The sequence below is a fragment of the Heterocephalus glaber genome, unplaced genomic scaffold, assembly GCF_053883595.1.
Source record: "Heterocephalus glaber isolate CG9 unplaced genomic scaffold, H.glaber_assembly_v1.0 deba00001472, whole genome shotgun sequence".
Classification (NCBI taxonomy): Eukaryota; Metazoa; Chordata; class Mammalia; order Rodentia; family Bathyergidae; genus Heterocephalus; species Heterocephalus glaber.
In genome coordinates, this window is record NW_028258315.1 from 46,774,999 (window position 1) to 46,795,057 (window position 20,059).

The 20,059-nt window shown below is 37.0% G+C and overlaps 1 protein-coding gene across 3 annotated transcripts in view; it reads right to left on the reverse strand.

Annotated features, from left to right (window-relative positions):
• The window catches only part of Suclg2 (succinate-CoA ligase GDP-forming subunit beta), a 373,391-nt gene that overhangs the window by 289,095 nt on the left and 64,237 nt on the right, over window positions 1-20,059 (reverse strand). The gene's annotated exons all lie outside the window — the stretch shown is intronic.

Consider the following 20,059-nt stretch of genomic DNA (forward strand, 5'->3'; position numbering starts at 1 on the left):
AATTAGACATTTCAGTATGTTATCTGTAATAGCAAAATTTATAATTAAAGCTGAAAATAAAATTGTTTCACTGTCAAAAATTTTCCTCACTCAATAACGGATCCATGTTTTCAGTAAATTAAGGATCTAAATTCACAATTTATAAATCAGGCAAAATGAGACAATTATGAGATCAAGAGTAGAATTTAGAATGTCAAGAGGCATTAATTTAAGTGAGGAATAACTTCTCTGCTCCTAATTTAATTAATGTCAAAAGCTGGTAGAACTTTGTTTTTCTGAAAGGAAACATGAAATTGGATAATATTAACATGGTAATCATGGTCTAATGTCCTACCCTTCAGAACTACAGGTCTTATTTCTCAACAAATCTGGGGGAAAAAAACCAAAAAAAACCAAAAAACAAAACTTCCCATCACACTGCATTCAATGTTAAACCAGGGGAGAAATCCAAACATGTTTTAATGTGTTTACTGCCATTATATCACAAATTTAGAAACTTCCAGAGTCAAAGACTCTCTGCACTGGCTTCTCATCCTTTCTGATGAAAGAGGCTGAGTGCCAGCGATATTTCAAACTGTACACTAACTCCTTTCAAGGTAGCTCCAAAAAACAGATCAGCATAGTGTTAGAAAAGTAAAATTTGAACAGGTAATGGCAAATAAGAGTCTAGTTTAATTGTCAACCTTATTATATCATTGTCAAAGTATGTTTAAAAACAAAACATACATAGCAGAATACATAATATTAAGTTCTAAAGCAAAATGGTCCTTACTATTCTGAGATAAACAGAAAGACATATGAAAATATTTCAGTCGCAGATGTCTGCCAGTAAAACTCTACAAGACTTAATAATCAGGGAGGTAAAAGACTCAGCAAAAAGTAGAGAGAAAAAAGGGAAAAGATTGAGAAACCACCAACTCAGGATATACTCCAGTAAGTATCACTACCTTGATGTTTTATAATTTTGTCTATATCACTATATCCTAATACTTAAAACTTTATAAAACAAAGAACGGTAAGTAAAAATTCCTCATTATCTTTGTGGGCTTTTTCCAGGTTATTATATTCAGAATGAACAAACAGAAAAAGCTCACGGTCACCTTTTGCCTACACTGTGTTCACATGAGGGCCAGATGCAATATAGAAACCTGAAGTTGGACTAAGCACCTGGCCTTTCTCACTGGATCACTTAATTCATCTAGTACACTAGTCAAGTCCATGGGCTTTCTCACTGGATCACTTAATTCATCTAGTACACTAGCCAAGTCCATGGGCTTTGCAGTCAATTATATTCTATCACCAATTACAAGACATGCATTCTGTTAAAATATGTGCAGGAGAAAGTTCTGCCTGATGGTTAAATGACATAATGAATGTAACAACAGTATAGTGTCTGGCAAAGGAGAAGTAAGGTCAGTGCTGCTTTGCTTCTTTCATTCGCACTTGGGCAAGTCTGGAGCAGAAACTTTCCCTCCAGGGCAGAAAAACACATCACTGTTTTTATAATTGAGAAAATGCCCATAAGTAAGGATTAGGGGCATTCATAAGATAAACAAACTGAGATTTCTTTTACTGAAGAAGTCAATGATATCTTTTTGTTTATAAATTTCTGTCTACTGCTTTGTGCACTGGGTACAAGGAGCTTACAAATCTAGATTTACAGGTACAAAATGCAGAGATACAAAATGTATGTGCTTATATAGTCACACATAAGGCTGGAGGGCCATAAAACAAATGACAATACTTATCTCTAAGTGGGACAATTCCAGTTCATTGTTTTTATATTTCAGTTTTTGAAACATTTTGCAATAAGCTTGTTCTCTATTTTGGATATTAACTGAGGAAAAGAATGCTAAAAAGATAAAATTAATGAAACACAAAAGTTCTACGTGGCTCTAGCTCTAGTTTGCTGAATGTTTCTGCTGAGTGCTGAGCACTGAGACACACACACACACACACACACACACACACACATACACGTAACAAGGAGTCCAAAAGTGAAGCCTGAGAGCCCAGATTACCGACAAAGACTACCCTTCCATTAACTATTGTCTTTCTTTCCATGAGAGAATGTTATCCATGGGTCACAAAGTTTGGAGCTTATTCAACTTCCCAAACCACTGGTCAGTTCTACACCCAGTTGCAGTGAACATTAGAGAGTGTCACTCATAATTTCACAACTGAGTTGTCAGAAAGAAAAAAATGCCTTGTGCACTTGGAAATGTCAAGTATAACCCAATAAATGTCAAATAAAATTGAATCGTTTGTAAGAACTTCAGGAGTGTGTGAATGGGTAAGACTCTCTGAAACCACAGACCCTGTATTTAGTTGAGTTTGAGTTGCTGAAACTAAGCCCCACTCCCATGGTACCCTGCACAGAACAGAATGCTAACTTCCTCAGAAGAGTACTTTATTCTTTAAATACTTGGCTGTCCAGTCAGTTTTCCAATACGTTTCTCAGACACATAAATCTCTACATGCTAATGCAGCAGGTCACTAAGGCATAATAACCACCTAACCACCGCTGGTTAATATTTTTTTCAACATCCCCATAGTAGTCCTTTCTCAAGAGCAAACTCCAAAAATGCAGCCAAGCTGAGATGGTATAAGATCAAAAGTGCTTAACACATATAGCTATCTCCTTTACACTGAAAGCAGTCCTAGTGACCAGATTCAGCACACACACTATGGTCAACATAATGTACTCTCTTCCACCACAGGCCATGATTTTATAAAAAGAACTGGAAGGTCTGTCAACAATAACTGACTTTTTCTGGATGCTTATTCTTTCTCCAAGAGATTAAACATTGTGCTAGTTAATCTTGACTGTCAACTTGACTGATCTGAGACACTCCTGGAGATATGACTGGACTATGAGAGCACTAACCTTGCCAGTAGGTTAACCCATGGATGAGTTTATAGCTAAATGGGCCACTAAGATATGGGACCTAGTTGGAGGAAGGAGGGCAGGGAAGGAAGGGCCCTGGAGACTCTATCTGCTCTCTGTCCCCTTCCTCTCAGGCTCTTCCCCTACTTTCTGCTTTCCAGATGCCCTGAGTTGAGAAGTTTCCTTCTTTATGTTTCTATCTTGAAGCCAGCCAACCATGGACTGAAACCATGAGACAAAATAACCCTCACATCCTTTAAGTTATATATGATGGGTATTTTGTCCAGGGGATTCTTTTAAAATATCATGTCACTCTTCTGCTCAAAATCACTCCAAAGTTTTGTAAAGTGGAAATGTACCACTACATTTCTAGGGACCAAACCCTATTACTTTTCTTTTTCTGTTATAACAAACTGCCATGAAGTTAATGGCTTAAAACAACACTAAAATACATTTATTATCTCACAATGCTTGCAGGTCATATGTTTGGCAAAATGTGACAGAATTCTCTGCTTAAGAGTCTGGGCAGGCTAAAATCAACCTTCTGGCTAAGGCTATGCTTCTGATCCAGGACTCTTCTTTCTACTCTACTGGGTTACTGGCAGTATTCCATTTCTGATAGTTGTGGAAAAAAGTCTCCATTCCCTCAGATGAACAACAAATGGGCCCTCGCTTCCACTACTCTCAATGGCTCACATGATCACACTGGCTCCACCCGATGAACCCATGATAATCTATCTTTAAGGTCAACTGATTACATCTAAAGACTCTTTGAACATAATGTTACATATTTACAGATATAATATTAGGGGCAAAAGTCTTGGAACAGGAATTCTGCCTATTACAAAACCCAAGAGAAATAAAGACATATCCCACACGACTCATCACACAAAAATGGTCCCACAGCTTTAATCACAATAGCTAAAAGTTCTAAAAAATTAAATGTTCACCATATGATGAATGGAAATACTGTGCTATATCCATACAGTAAAATACCACTCAGAAACATAGAGAACAAACTACCAATACATTCACCAATATGAGTGAACTTCAGCATCATTATATGAAGTGAAAGAAGCCACACATAAGAGATCATGTGTTGTATGATTCCATTAAAAAAAAAGACAAATCAATGGAGACCAAAAGTAGATTCATGGTTATCTGGCACAAGGGGTAGAAATGGGAGTAATGGTAAATAGACAAGAGAGAGCTTACTAAAGAATGAAAATGCTCTAAACCTGGAGTAATAATAGATAACTTAGTATACTTATTAAAAATTATTGAACTATACATATGAAATCAGTAAATTTTATGATGTGCCAAATATAACTCAATAAGCTTGTTAAATATAAATACAACCTCTGCAAAATGGTTTCCCCTCTCAAACTTAAAGTCAGCATTCCTGACTTAACCACATGTCAAGCCCTACACAATTTGTATTTCCTTTACCTCAATCTGACCTCATTCCTATGGCTTGTGTGTTGTTTTCCCTATAGTTTATTCCTGCTAAGCTGAATTCTTCATCATCACTTGACAACTCCAGGCACATTCATCCCCCAAAGACTTTCCAACACATACCTCCCCCAACCCTTTAAATTAGTTTAGCATTGCTTTGGCTCTAGCTCTCTCTTAAGTTAATTCTGAAGCAACCTGGTTTTGACCATGGAAGAAACATAAAAAGGATACTCAATGCTCCCTTCTGCTCATCTATGGAGTAAGGGAAGGTATAATGAAAAATGATCACACTGTAAAAAGTGGTACCAGGTGAATACTGTCATACTCAAAAAGCAAGCAAAGTACACACTTCAGAACTGGCATACTCCTTCATTTGTCTCCAGCTGCCACTGGCTGCCAATAAGCTGCTGGAATGTAAGAGCTGACTACACAAAGAGTACACAGATCACTGTCATGCTGAAAGGGCTCTCTCCCTGTGACTACCCTTGCTCCCTTACCCAGTTAAGAGTCTTGTTTTATTTCAATTATTCCCATGATAGGTTTTCCTCAACATTTGTAAAATAATGCTAACATCAACCAAATTATATCCTAAACTAACAAAAACTCACTCCACATTATCATAACAACAGATGCAGTTAATAACTACAATACACTTCCAAGAGAAATAATTTCTCCTTTTTAAAAAAGCTTATTGCCTTTTTTTTGGTAATAAGGATAGAACATCCTATTTGTGGTTCTATGACTTCCACAATGGCTGCAGTTGTTGATTATCAAAAGAGGCACTTTCCTCACTAAAGTTCCTACTACCCTGTTCACAAGGCAGAAACAGGAATGCTCCTAGGGAAACAGCATGAGGCAACAACAGAAAGCTGCTGTATAGCTCCTCAATAAGCTTCAACAACAACTAGACTGCATAGAACAAAATTTTCTTTTTTCAAATGAAATGCTTTGCGGGGGAGCTATTAGTGAGATTCATTGATTTTGAGATCAGAAGTAAGCAAATTTTACAGCAAAAGTCCAATGTGCCAATTTTACTCCTCAGGCAGACAATTGATTTACCCTTTGCAATTGCCCTGATGCTATGACCCTATGGAATATTTTTCCATGAGTATTTTAAGTAAAGAAGATAAGAGCATCTCTGGCTCCTCCTATATTTTACAAATTCTGTTAGTTGAGCTTTTCAAACACTGTAGAATATATATCTAGGTTTTCATTTCTGTTTTGAAGACGGCATATCTTCAAATTTGTTTTGAAACTAGCAGCTGTGGTAGTTAGGAACACATGCTCAGACAGTCTTAAAAATTCAAATGCTAAATCTGATTATGTACTAGGCTTGAAGATTTAAGTAACTTGCCCAAGGCCAAAAAGTAATAAGTAACATAAAAGGGATTTGAACCAAGACATTCTGGCTCCAGAATCGATGGGCTCAATCACCACTCTCAGGGGCCTCCCATTTCCTGGTACTACTGCTTTTCCATGACCACTATCACTGCCATCCTCCCCACTAGCCCTCCTCATCATCATCATCATCAAAAAGTAACACTACAGACAATAATTAGAAGTTTTTAATTTATAAAATCTTCAATTCTGAAAAGCCACATTCAGCAAAAGCCATCCAATAGGCAATTCCCACATTCATTCATTTTTCTAAGCTATTCCAGTGACATGGGGAAGAAAATGTCATAAACCTCACTTAATAGGAGGAGAAACTCAGCTAAAAATGATGGTGTTTCCTAGCATCACTTGGTGACTGAGACACAGAGACAGAACTGATGATGCTCAACCCTATTCACCCAGCATGATCATTCATCTTAAAAATATTTAAGCTTCCCAAATGAAAATAGGTAATACTGTTTCTAGCCATCTGACCTACCTGGAGAAAAACAAGGCCAGGCTGGCTTGCTTAGCACATTGGAATAAATAAAGCATTAAGACATGAGTAAGGGCCTATCATAAAGAATTCCCACATTGTGTCAATAGTCAGCATAATAACTGTGGTGTTTCTTTTCGTTCTGCATTTAGCCTGGGTAATTCAGCAAAACCTTAAAAGTGACAAATGAATGTGAAAAAGAGCTGACATCTCTTCAAAGATGTGAGAAGATGCCAGAAGGACTCTAGGAAAGTGCAATGACAGCTGAAATGGAGGAGGAGGGCAGGATTTAAAAAGCAACTCACCACTTGTTTTATATTATTTCACATTTATATTAAAAAGGTAACAATCAACCTGAGATGATACTGAAAGAGAAAAGATTAAGCAAAATTATTTCTTCACTGTAGAGTTAACATTCCTAAATCTGGCCAAAACCAAAATGAGTAACTTTCAAATGTCACTGAGATGTGTGGTCTGGATCTTAAGAGAAAATACTTTTATTCATTTCAAAACACATAGGAAAGAAACATTTTTAAAGATTCTATTCAATTTTTAGAATGGCCTGAAAAATTCCTAAAGTGCTGCTACATGCACAATTGCCAAAATTTTACTAAAACAAACCTCTTAAAATTAATAAATTACCTGTCAAATCTCATAAAAACAGATGGTCACTTGGAGACAGGAGATGATGTTACCATTCTGTTCTACACAGCTGTTCGGACCATTTCATTTTCCATAACACACCATAAACCTTGTCTAAGAAGTCCAATGTTATGTATAAAAATGAAAATTTGATGCAGCTGCCTCTGTTACACATCTGGTTATTGCTGAGTAAATGTCTTTCAATAGTAAAAAAAAAATCATTATAATAAATAAAAACTAAAATTGGTCTGTTTTCTCTTAAGTATCATGCTATTTCTAAGTTCTCTGCTGTCAAAAGATTTTAAATTGCTGAGTGTTCCTAAACTGAGGTACTGTTATGCTATTTAACACAATTAAGAATTTATTAGTGAATTCCTCTCAATAAGAAGGTACAAACAGCTGAATATCAGACCCTCAATTGTTCCTTTTTGTTACTCCTTTCAAGAAGGTGTTTCAGTGATTTTATCAGAAATCTAACACATAAAACAATAAGTCAACACAACATCAGTGTCACACACCTGAAATGAGATTTTGATTTGTTAGTCTCCAACATATTACTTACATTACTATAAATCATGTGAAGATGAAGACATGTGCCACCTAAGAATAGTTATGAAATAACCAATACCAAAAGCATGTCTATATTTATGTTCAGAGCTCTCTTAGTTCTATATGTTTAGCAAAAGACATGAAACTTCATAGTTAAATATATGACCATATTTTTCCAGACTATTTTCCAGGAGTGCCAATGAATAAGCCTTCAAAGTGACCACAAATCTCTGACATTTAACTATTGTAAGAGATGGAAAATTTGTATGGCATGAGGATCCACTTAATATTGGTAAAATGATTAAAATTTCAACAGGTCACTTTGAGGTAAATATTAGAAGTAGTGAATCCTATCAGGAAGTTTTACTATCTCTCTTCTGTTAAAACTGATAATGAGGGCCGAGGATTTAGCTCAGTGGTTCCACCGCTTGAAGCGGAAGGACCCAAGTTCAATCCCCGGTACCAAAAAACAAACAAACAAAAAAAACGGATAATGAATCCCACTGGAGCAGTCTCCAAAGGCTTCCAGGGCCTATAAGGTCCCAGTGGCCTAGAACCTCTGCACCTCTTCAACCTCAACACCTTGCATTCCCTGACCAACTACCATAGGCCCCAGAATCACCTTTCTGTCCCCTGAAGTCATGGAGTTCCTTATCCATGTGTCCCAGCTGCCTACAAGGCTCTTCTATTTAGATCTTCTTGTACCTGTACAGTATTCACATCTCATATCACAAGGCTGTTTTCATAGAAAAGCCTTCCCTGACCATTGGCCACACCCATAGCCTTCCATCACTATCACACTACTTTTACTCTCTTGTACTTTCCCTTATAGCAGTGACAGCCTTAGGACATTATTTTGTAGCTGTCTACATGTTCATTTTCTATCTCCTCTCACTAAAATGCAAAGCCCACCTCAAGAGATACCTATTCCAGTCACATTTCCAGCAGCAAGTATCCGAATGAAGGACAAACTGTGTTTTCCACTAACGTAATAATGTGATTGCACTAAATGAACAATCCATTTGACCCAACCTGTGTCCTGAATACCCATTACTGGCCTTATACTAAGATTTAACCACAGGATGGGGTGAGGAGTACTCTGGCCAAGTGGACTGCCCAGAGCCTATATATGCCCAGAGCCATGCACCCTCCCCAGAAGCCACCCAAATGGTCTAGTGTGGGCCTCTTCTCAACTCTACCAAGGCCAAGAATGCAAAATTCAATCCAGGCTTCCAGGTCATTATTCTATTTGTGATATATTTTAGTGTACTAGACAGACTATTAGCCTGGTTATCTATGCATTAATAAAACTGCATTGGGGCATATGGAAGTAAGTGGGCTTCTATTAGTATTTCTATTTCTGGTCCCACAATGTAGGGGGTGATCCTTCAGCCAAGTCCCTTAAGCTCACTGGGTCTGGTTCCTCATTTGAGAAAAAGAAATAATTCCTGACCTATCAACATCTCATATCATATGAATAACAAATGAGGCTGTATATAAAAATGAAGCATAATTTTTAAATATTTCCATCATGCTCTTTCCCATTACGCTCTTTCCCACAAGCCTCCCTAACTGTTCCAGCTATTGAGAACCAAGTTCAATCTCAAAGCTACTGTGGGCTTGGACAAACTTTTAAGCTAGATAGAGTTTGACTTTTCACTGCATTGTTTAGAGTGCTAAGTATTCTTTAAATTGTTTCTCCAGTCTACAAAGTTTCATATCCTTTCCAAGCAGGAAAAGATACTCCACTGAAAGAAATGAATTGTTTGTTTGTTTAGTATTTCTAGTGCTGAGAGTGAAATCCAGGGCTTCACACAAGCTAGGTAACCTTGCTACCACTGAGCTATCCTCCCAGCCCTGAACTTCCTTTAAAAAAAAAAAAAAATCTTCTAGAATTATTTATAGAGATATGCCAACTGAAAAATGGCTCTTCTATTTAGCCCACTGACTGAAGACTTGTTTTCCAGGAAAAGTATGTAATATACACCAGTGTTATGCATTTATTGATCTCTAATCACTTGCTGAAATGAGCTGAACAAGAAGTATTCCCATGGGGCTGTTTTAGATCTCTGAGGCTATCCGTCCAGAAGCCTTTCCTCCCATCCCAGAGAAAGAATGATCTCAGAGATTTAATAAATCAAGAGCACAAAAAGAATATACAAGGGAGCTAAGACACACAGAAAAATTCAAAAATGTAAAAAGAGTAGAGAGGTGAGCTGGCCAGGGTACAGAAACAGAGAAAACAGACTCTGGCTATTATAGGACAAAAGAAAACCAGATAAAATTTTAATGGACTAAGATTCAAAAATGATTGCATTTCAGATGATAAAAATGCATTAATCAAATTGGGTGTGCTAATCCCTGAAGAAAAATCTCAAATTGTCAAAAAATAAATAAGGAAAATCTGTATCAAATTACCTTTTAGAGCTCATCATGACATAGAATTTCCAATTCTTTACATAACTAAATAGTTCTGCCATGTGTTTTGTGTCTACAAATCAAGAAAATGTAGCAGGAATCTACCTATAAATAATGGCAATAATAATAAAGCAATTAACATTCAGTAAATCTTTAATATTGACTAATTGATTACCACACACCGATCTCACTGTATTAACTCAACAAAATGAGTTATGCCAATTAACATAATGATGACACTCACAGCAACTCTTTGATAAAAGTATTATTAGCTTCTCATATAGATGGGGAAACTAAGCCATGGAAGTCTAGTAACCTGCCCCAGATCTTGGCCTAGAAAAGTAGCATAATCTGGTAAAGCCAGAGCTCTGTTCTTAAATAGGCAGCCAGCTGTGGGGGACCTCCCTATTGAGTACGACCAAAGTAGGCTGTGAGCAGTGCAGGCTGTAAAGAGTTAACCCCATACATAATTGGCTTGTTTTGAGAATCAAGTTCAGCTGAAGCCTATGTGGCGAGGTCAGAGACCCAAATTCCTTTCCCAGAGTTAAAATCTTCTTTGCTATAAGGAATTAAATAATTAAAGGTTAATTATTAACCACAACCTATATTTTGTATGTTCTGTTCCCAATTCAAGAATGCTTTGTCTTATCCTTTACAAGCCTTGCCTGCATCAGTAACATGTCTATAGCAACTACAGGTCCTCTTACATAGCCCCTTTACCTCAATCTATGATGTCACCAATAAATATCAACAGCTCTTGCTGTTTAGGGCTTTTGCTTGTTCATCCTTGCTTGCATGAGCAATGATCGTTCTGGCTCCCCATTTCTCTGTCTCTTTAATATTGTCTTTGAGTTTTTCTTTTAACCTTGCATCATAGCACTGAGCAGGAGATCAAAACCCACCACAGGGGTCTCTCACAGCCAGCAGTCCAAAGGGATAAACAGCAGAGTGAAGAACTATTAGAAACATGACACTTTATCAGCAGTACCTTTCATGAATGTGTTCATCGCTACCACATACAATAGTGCAAGGAACAACACAAGATAAAAAGCAAAGCTAATATGAAACCAGGCCTGGAAATTCATTGTCCTTGTGGAAAAGGAAGAGGATCTTATTGATAAGACCTCACAGAGTAGCTTCATATATGACCTCTCATATGATACCTCCTCCAAATACCACTAAACTATTATTCCCAGTTCATAAAAAAAAAAACAACCCAAATATGCCAAGTAAGTTATTCAAGGTAACAAGGGGGACAATCCCCACCTATGAGCAGGTGTTAATTCAATAAGCATCGTCAAATGGTCTGAGGACATATCCTTGGTCAGCCAGTCCTTCCTGTTCTTCAAGACATGAACTAGATTAATGGAAAAAGAAATTGGCAATATCTAATCATAACTCATATTATAGAGTCACCCCCAAAAAGAACAAAAAATCACATCTCAAATCCAGACCTTCTGAATCCTATTCAAATTTCCTGCCATCACACCAGCTACACTATTATCAAGAATTAAGATTGCCAGTTGATCTTAATTGTCAATGTGAATGGATTAAAAGACTCCTGGGTATGTAACTGGATTGTGAGGGTACTAACCTCCCCTATGGGTTAATCCATAGATGAGTTCATAGTTGAATGACCCTTTAGGAGTTAAGAGCTTCACTGGAGGAATAAGTCAGGATGGGCATAGCCCCAGGGACTATCTAAACACTGGCCCTTTCCTCTCTGGCTCTTCTAGTCTCTGCTTCTCCAATGGCAGGAGTTAAGCAACTTTCCTCCACCATGCCCTTTCACCATGAAGTTTCCTTCTTGGAAGCAGTCAAATATGGCCTATAAGTGATTACTAATTTATTTACAGTTTATCCACACTAAGCTCAAATATTCAAAAATATTTTCTGAGTACGTTACTGTATATTGATTGAATGGTGGCCAATGGGTCAGAAGATACTTTAACCTGGTACTGTTTTGGTCTGAAGTGTAAAAGATTTTCATTGCTGAAAACAAATAATAATCAAAAAGAAAGTAAAGCTACAAATGACTTTTTTTAATCATTGATACAATTTTAAATTAAAAGATATAAAGGAATTTAATAAGAAAATCTTAACTGAGCATAATTTTATAAAAACCAGAGAAAATTATACCACATTTTTAGTTTTATTACTTTTCCTCAATAAAATAATACCTAGATGTCAGACTCTAACATCACAACAACCACATAAAAAAATGACTTTTTCTGAAGTCACAGAAAGTTAGACAAATGAAAGATTATTTGGCTTGGTATGAATTTGTAAGCCCTTAGCTACAGAAGTTAAAACAGAAGCACTGAAAGCATTACTTTCTGTCATTAGCTACATCTCCATACTATTGACAAAGTGGAAAATTCTAGCTGTCCACCTTCTTGGGGGATTTTAATGTTCACGAAAGTCCCCTTCAAATTCCACCCACCATGAAGTTAAAAAGACACTGAATTTTGACAGTGGATGTGCTTCTATATTAAGGACACCTCTGTAACCTGAAACAACAGACCCAGTTCCTTGTTCAGCTAATGGGTGCCATTTGCAGTATTCATGGCAGGAGATGGGAAAGTACCAGAACTTCTGAAAGTTTTGACTAATAAAATCAACCCAAAAGAGGAAGACACAGGAAGTCAGCCACACTCAGACAGAAGTGAGGGCCTTGCTGATAACAAGTCCAGCCTGGACAAAGCTCAGAAGAAGAGAATGAAAAGAGATGGATCAGGGCTATGGGAAAAGATAAGCAAACTGGAGCCTGGATCCAGATACTAGATAGAGGCTCTAGTCCTTTCTTTGTGCTTTTCTATCAATCAGAAGGGCTCCATTTTGCCTGAACTTTGAAATGTTTCTTAGACTAGGATTCTTTTATAAACTAGACACATATCTAGTTTAGATAAAAAAGATACATATCTCAGAAAGGTCTCCTGAGGATTCAATGAGACAAGGCAAACAAAACACTTAACAGTGTTTGTTAAGTAAACACCAAGTTCTCAAAATATGTCAGCCTTTGTACTTTCCAGTACCTAGAGTAGACACCCACTAAATATTTGATGAGTGCACGAGTAAATGAGAGCCTCAACTTTTGTTAAAATGTGTTCAACTTATGAGGAAAAAACGTGAGAGTAAAAGACGAGTTTCTCTTCTAAAACATCAGGATGTCAGATATGAACATTCTAATCATTAGAATACCATTTCACTTTGTGAATGTTCCCATTGCCTTTTCGTATACAAGGGTTTGTATAAAATACAGTGAATGTTTAAATAAAAAATTTATTACAGTAAAAGACACACTGCTATTAATCTCTAAATAATCCCACTAACTTTGAATGTACGTATCCCACTGTTCTTGTCACTTTTTGAAGGAGCTCTGGAAGTCTTTTCTTGAATGTCTTTACGAGATGTGGTCAAAACTACAGTTAATGCTGCTACCAAGTGTCATTCAATGAAATCGCAGGCTTATAAAAACATGGTGCATTCCCATCCACCTTATTCACTGGTTCTGGCACAATGTGACTTCTGGTTCTTCCTCAAAGTCAAAATGACCATGAAAGGTAAATATTTTGAATCAAAGTAGGACATCAAGGCAGCCATAATAGCACTACTAAAGACAATCACTAAAGAGGACTTTCAGAACTGCTTCAGAAAGGTCAAAAACGATGGGTTTGCATATCTGAAGAGCATTTGAAGTCAGAGAGAGTATCTGAAGGGGAATAATGGTAATACGTCTTTTACTATAATGCTTAGTTGGTGAATATCTAACCTCCTGATAACCTTGTTCTTGGTGGGTACCCATAAGTTTCCAGACTATAAAGGCAAGGGGCACTTTCAGGCTTACTTAAAATAGTAACCCTAAGCACAGGGTAGTACAACAGTACCCTATGCATGGGATCTTCCTCAGAAGGTCCATCTGCATTTCCATCAGGCAACACAAGTGACAAGTTTTCACACAATTAGTAAGACGAGTGGTTATGACTTCTTTGTTCAAAACTAGTATTGCAATTTGTTGCCAATTTATTTTGAGGTTATCCTTTTCATGAGACCAAAAGGAGAGGGGCGCCTGACGTTTGTATTCTAGGGTTAGAACACAGTCTGTTCATTAACTGTATTAGATTTAATGACAGGTGATAAGAGAGAAAACATAGCTTTTACTTCTATCATGAAGTCTTCCCTAACCATCCAGTATCCTTTTCCCTTCTGTGTGCCAATAACATCTGAGCATGCCTTTATCCTTCCTGTATTCCCATATGCTTATACACCTGTCTCTCAACAGACAGTAAATATCTTGGAAGCACTGAGTATTTGTAGTCATTCTCACACTCATGCATCCTCAATGTGATTCACTTCAGGTACTCAGTAACTGTTAAATTAATTAACATTCCATGAACAGCAAGTTACTTAAATCACAGATGTGTCTGAGCCCTCTCATGGTATCCTTATCAACCCTCTTTTATAACAAACTCACTGGTAAGGATACAGAGCTGTCTAGTATCACAGAGTATTAATTTTTTCCAATGTGATGATAAAAATGGCATCGAAATGGGCATATTTGGAGTACCTTTCATCTGAATTGAGGATGTAGCCAAAGATCATATACATAACAGAAAGAACAATTCAGTGATGTAAATAGAACAAAAAGCCTATATAGAATGGGGGGACTGAGCTCCTGATGGAGCCCAGAGAGCATTTGATAGTAGATGAAGATGTTTCTGCCTATGTACATAATTCCTGCCAGCACCAGACCTGACCAATGCTGTGTTTTGACTGTGGCTGTTGTGAAGCATTACACATGAGGTTGGCAGCAGGCAACGCTACTAACTTAACATCTCCCATCACAATTCCCCATTTCCCACCACTGCACATATGCTGCTACTTCCTTAGTTTTACCACTCGCCTTAAATCAAACTTATAGACACAACCCCATGGTGCCAAAGAGATCCCTCTGGGTATGTACATTAGAACACTTATGCATGGTAAATTTTAATCCAGATTGGGAAGAGAGGGTTCCTTTGTGTGTTTATTCTCTTAGCATCCCCCATTCAGGAGCCCCTTATAGAACTCATCTTATATCCAAGGTAGCAGGAACACAAAAATGAATGGAAAATGGTCTTGACCCTGGTACAAATCAAACTTTGTACTCTCCATCTGAGTCCTCAACTCCCACCACTCATTATTAGCTGCCAAGAAGCTTCCCTCTCCTCCTATTTCCCTTCATTTAAATGCTGCATGAATTAAGGGGATAATATTTAAAGCTACTATAGTCCTTCCTTTCTACAAAACAGGCCTCCTGTCAAAGTCTCCTTGCTATCAAGGAGTTATCCCTGAAAGTTACTCTTTGAGTAAGCTGACCACAAACTTTATTGTCTCAATGGAGACAGTTCTGAAAGTGAAAGAGATTACTATGAATAAAAGTTCTATTAAAACAGACTCAAAATAGGCCCAAACAAACCAATAGGGATAGGCACCTCAGCTTAAGAGACATCTATGAAAATTTTAAATGCCAGATGTGTCTTGAAACCTGTTAACTAAGAAATACATATAATCTACATCTTATATGAAAAGTATCATATGAGAGGTAAGCACACAACTACATCAACAAGGATGTACTTCCTATTTCTGGACTACAATGATGTAGAATGCAGAGTGCTGACTGAATTCCACATACTGAGATGTGGAGCAGAACACTTTCAGTAACAGCAGAAACTATCCAACATAATAACCTCACCTATCAATGTTTCCTGTAAGCCAAGCACTGTGTTAAAACCTAGGTCCCTCCTTTCACCAAACCAAAGGATAGATGCTACTGACACTCCATGAAATGGGGGCCTAGAGAAATTAAAATACAGGTAATAAAAGGCAGAGTTAGGATTCAAAACAAGGTAGTGTGCTCCAGAGGCTACTATCTGAAAAACCACCAAAGTGTCTCCAAGATGACATGACTGAGGAGGTGATGGTTAAACTGACCTATGGCAAATGGGTTAAAATGACAACGATAATGATCACAGCTACCCATTACTGAGAATTTGGGGTACACAACCCTCTGCTAAATTTCATACCTGCATGACCTCAATATTGTTACTAAGCCCACTCTATAGACAAGTAAACTGAGGACTCTTGAGGTGAAGTACCTTAGTTTGCTGAGCAAGCATGTATCAGAAGATTTGAATTTAAGGCCAACTGCAGAGTCATCTTCACTGTGTTAGGATAGCATGCTGTAGAGGAAAGAACATGGACAAAAGCTGAGAGAAAAGTGATGTGGCTACACAGTGGGACACAGCCATGATGCGGGATGGACAGATGGTGGCTATATATGCCACAGTGACAGTAAGCTGATCCACTGCACAAGGAAGAGTGGAAGGAATTCTGAGCAAGATTGTCATGAAGGGACCTGAATTTTTTCATGTTTATAATGCTAATGTGAACAGGCTCCTGGTAAAGAAAATATATATTTATGTAAAGTTGTTTTTCAGTGCCATATCTAACACCTGAGGACTCTGAACAGTCTGACTTTTGCATATCAAATACTTTCAGCACTGTTATTCTCCCCTGCTATCCACATTCCATCTGTTTTCTTTCCACCATACTGAAGTGACTGGTATATTCATAAATAAAAGACGAAAGATCCTCCCCAAAAAAGTTCTAATATTTGAGTCACATTTAATTTGAGAAAAATAACAGACTCCCAAATCCCTGGCTTGCTGTACAATGAATGAAAGACAAAAAAAAAAAAAAAAAATGAGGTACCGTGTTTACTCATCTGATTTTCATCCTAAGGTTGAACAAGCAATATAATTCTTTTAAATGTCCTAAATTCATTTCATGCATTTTTTGTAAATAACCTAAAAAACTCAAGTGGAGCTTTAGTACTATTTATGAACATCTGTAAAACAGTGTCAATGCCTGCACCAACCACCTTGGGGAATAGCATAGCATCTTAAACGCACGACTCCTTGGGTAACATTTATGCACTTGCCATGTAAAGAATATATAATTTTCCTTTTCCTTTAAAATCATGCAACTTTTGACTTCATACACCAACATCTTCCTCAAAAATATCAACCAGCAGTAGGTGAGTGATAATACATTACTTATCAAATCATTTGACAAGCTCTACAATAATTATAGTTTAACACTTGGTGCTACTGCAAAATCACTGGATGTTTTTATTTCTTTATCTACTGAATAGCTGGTATTATATTCCTTTTATTAAAGCTCAAAACACTGGTTCAGTCCAGTATAAAAGAGGGAAGGAAAAAAGGAAGGGAACATGGTCAGTGCTTGATTTGTATGAGCTATGTGCTATGTCTCTTTACCAGAATCATTCCATAAAGTACATATTAGTCCCAATTTTATAGTCACATAACTTATGGCTTATGGTAAATCAAGTCAAAGTAGAGATGGAATGACTACTCTAACTACATACTTTGACTATATAACCCATGTTTGTTCTAAGTCTTAAAGCAACAAAACAAATTTTCTCAAGATTCCAAAAAACATCTGGGAAAGAAAGTGCTATGGATCACCAAATCCATTTTGTTTTCTTCCTAAACATAGATTGAAACTCTGTCCCAATCTCCTTCACAGTTAAGATTATGTGAAGGATGTCAGCCACTTAACTACAAGCTGAAGTGATATGGTCCAGGCAAACCTCTGCATGCCATCCTCCACAGCTCTGTCCCATTTGTGAGCTCTGAGCAGCTGCAATGGGTACACTTGCCAGGTCATCCTTAGGAGTCCTATGTTGAAGTTGGCAGGACAAAATGAGAAAGGAGCATGATTTCTTAAAGTGGAGCAAGAACACCACACAGGACTTTTCTATGAATAAGAAATAACTATTATACTAGGTTACTGGGCTATTGAGAATTGGCAATATATGTGCTACAGAAACTAGCTTCACCACAGCCCATACAAAACAAAAAACAAGCAAAACAAGATCACAATAGGAAACAATATGGTCAATATAGAGACTAGCATACATTTATTAAAATAACATTTTCGAAATGTTAATATTTGAGTAATAGTCATCTTATAATGTAGAACCTTAAAAGTAAAATGTAGAGCAAAACTGTATGCATAGTACTTTCCCAAATTTAAAAACTCATTCCATTTCAATTATGCAACTTAAATATGTACACAAAAATAATTATTGCTGAATAAATAAAAAAAGAGGGAAGTATGTTCATATTAACAGGTTTCCTTTGAGTAACGAGATTAGAGCAGATTTTTACTTTTTGTAATTTTCTATATTTTCCAAGATCAAAATAATTCAGCCACCTCATCTTTGACAAAGATGAAACACCAAACACCTTCACTGTAAGAAAGATAACCTCTTTAATAAATGGTGCTGGAAAAACCAGCTTTCCACATGCCCAAAACTGAAACTAGGCCCATATCTTTCACTACACACTAACCTAAAATCAAAATGGGTTCAAGATCTAACTACTAAAACAGAAACACCAAATCTGCTTGAAGAGAGAATGGATAGAACACTTGAGGACATAGGAGTAGGCAAAGACTTCATGAACAAAACCTAGACTGCACTGGAAATACTACAAAGAATCAGCAACTGGGACCTCACTTATTAAAAAGCTTTTGCACAGCGAGAGAAACCATCAGCAGAGTGAACAGACAACCCACAGCATGGGAAAAATTTTTTACCAGCTATTCATCAGATAAAAGACTATTATCTTAGGCCGGGGATTTAGCTCAGTGGTTCTCCTGCCTACCTCACGAGCTCAAGGTTCTGAGTTCGTCCCCAGTACCAGAAAAAAAAAAAAAGACTATTATCTAGAATATATAAAGAACTCAAAAAAATCAAACCCTTCAAATTTAAAGACCCAATCTAAAAATGGGCATCCGAAATGAAAAGACACTTCTCAGATGAAGAATTAGAAACAGCAAATAAATATATGAAAAAATGTTCAGCATCACTTGTCATTCATGAAATGTAAATTAAAACAATGCTGAGATTCCATCTCAGTCCAGGAAAAATGGCTGCTATCAAGAAATCAACCACTAACATGCTGGAGTGGCTGTGGGGAAAAAAGAACCCTTCTCCACTCTTGGAGTGTAGACTGGTGTAACCACTAGGGAAATCAGTCTGGAGATTTCTCAAAAAAACAAAACTAGAGGTCCCATTTGACCCACTTGTACCTCTTCTTGGTATCTTCCTAAAAGAATTAAAAGCATCATACCACAGCAATATATGCACATCTCTGTTTATAGTGGCAGTTTGTAAGAGCTAAATCTTGGAAACAGCCCAAATGCCCATGGATTGGAAAACGAATGGATAAAGATGTGTTTTTTTATATAATGGAGTACTACTCTACCATAAAGAAGGATGAGCTTGAGGCATTTATAGCTAAATGGATGGACCTTGAGACCATACTCTTAAGTGAAATAAATCAGACACACATGTTTGAGCACCACATTGCTTCTCTGGTGTGAGAAACCAAAAGTGGAAATAAGGGCTAAAATTGGGGAGATTGGGTCAATAACGTCCAAAAGTTTTGGGTTTCTTCCTATTCTGCAAGGAGGAGAGGTCATCCCTATGTCTGGGATTGAAGGAATATTTGAACCTTTGCCTAATGGGAAAGACATCTTTGGAATGGTATTTCCTAAGTCATAGGCAAGAATCTACATAGATGACTAGATGAGGGCTGTGTTTAAGAATGGCGCCTTTGAAATACTAGTGATCCCAGCATCTGGTTATCTACCCAAAGGCCTGCATTGTAGTTTTTTTTAACATCCATTTGATCTGGCAGTCTGAATCCTTTTCCCCAACTGAACTTTGACTTTCATGCTCTGAGAAAATGTCCCACAAGACTGGGCCCTCCATAACCATCTATCTTCCTTCTAATCTATGTAAATTTCTGCAGTGGCTATCTTATGTAAAATACAGCAAAAATTTATTATACATAGTTTCTATTAAATGTTAAAGAAAACATGAAAAAATAAGAGAAAGATAGGAAGTAGAGAGAAGTTCTAATAATTCCCCAAATTATACATTCTGTGATTTCAAAAATATTTCAATATATATGCTAATTTGTTTCATTTATACTGCTAGGTCCTCTTAGTTCACTGAAAAGAAAGTTTTGTGCTATTATCTATTTGTTTCTTTTTTGTAAGAGTCTTTTTTGTCTATGACTTGTACTCTAAAATTTCACCCATTCTTTTAAGATTATGGTACACAGTGTATCAAGTAACGTTATTGTTTAATTTGTTATGAA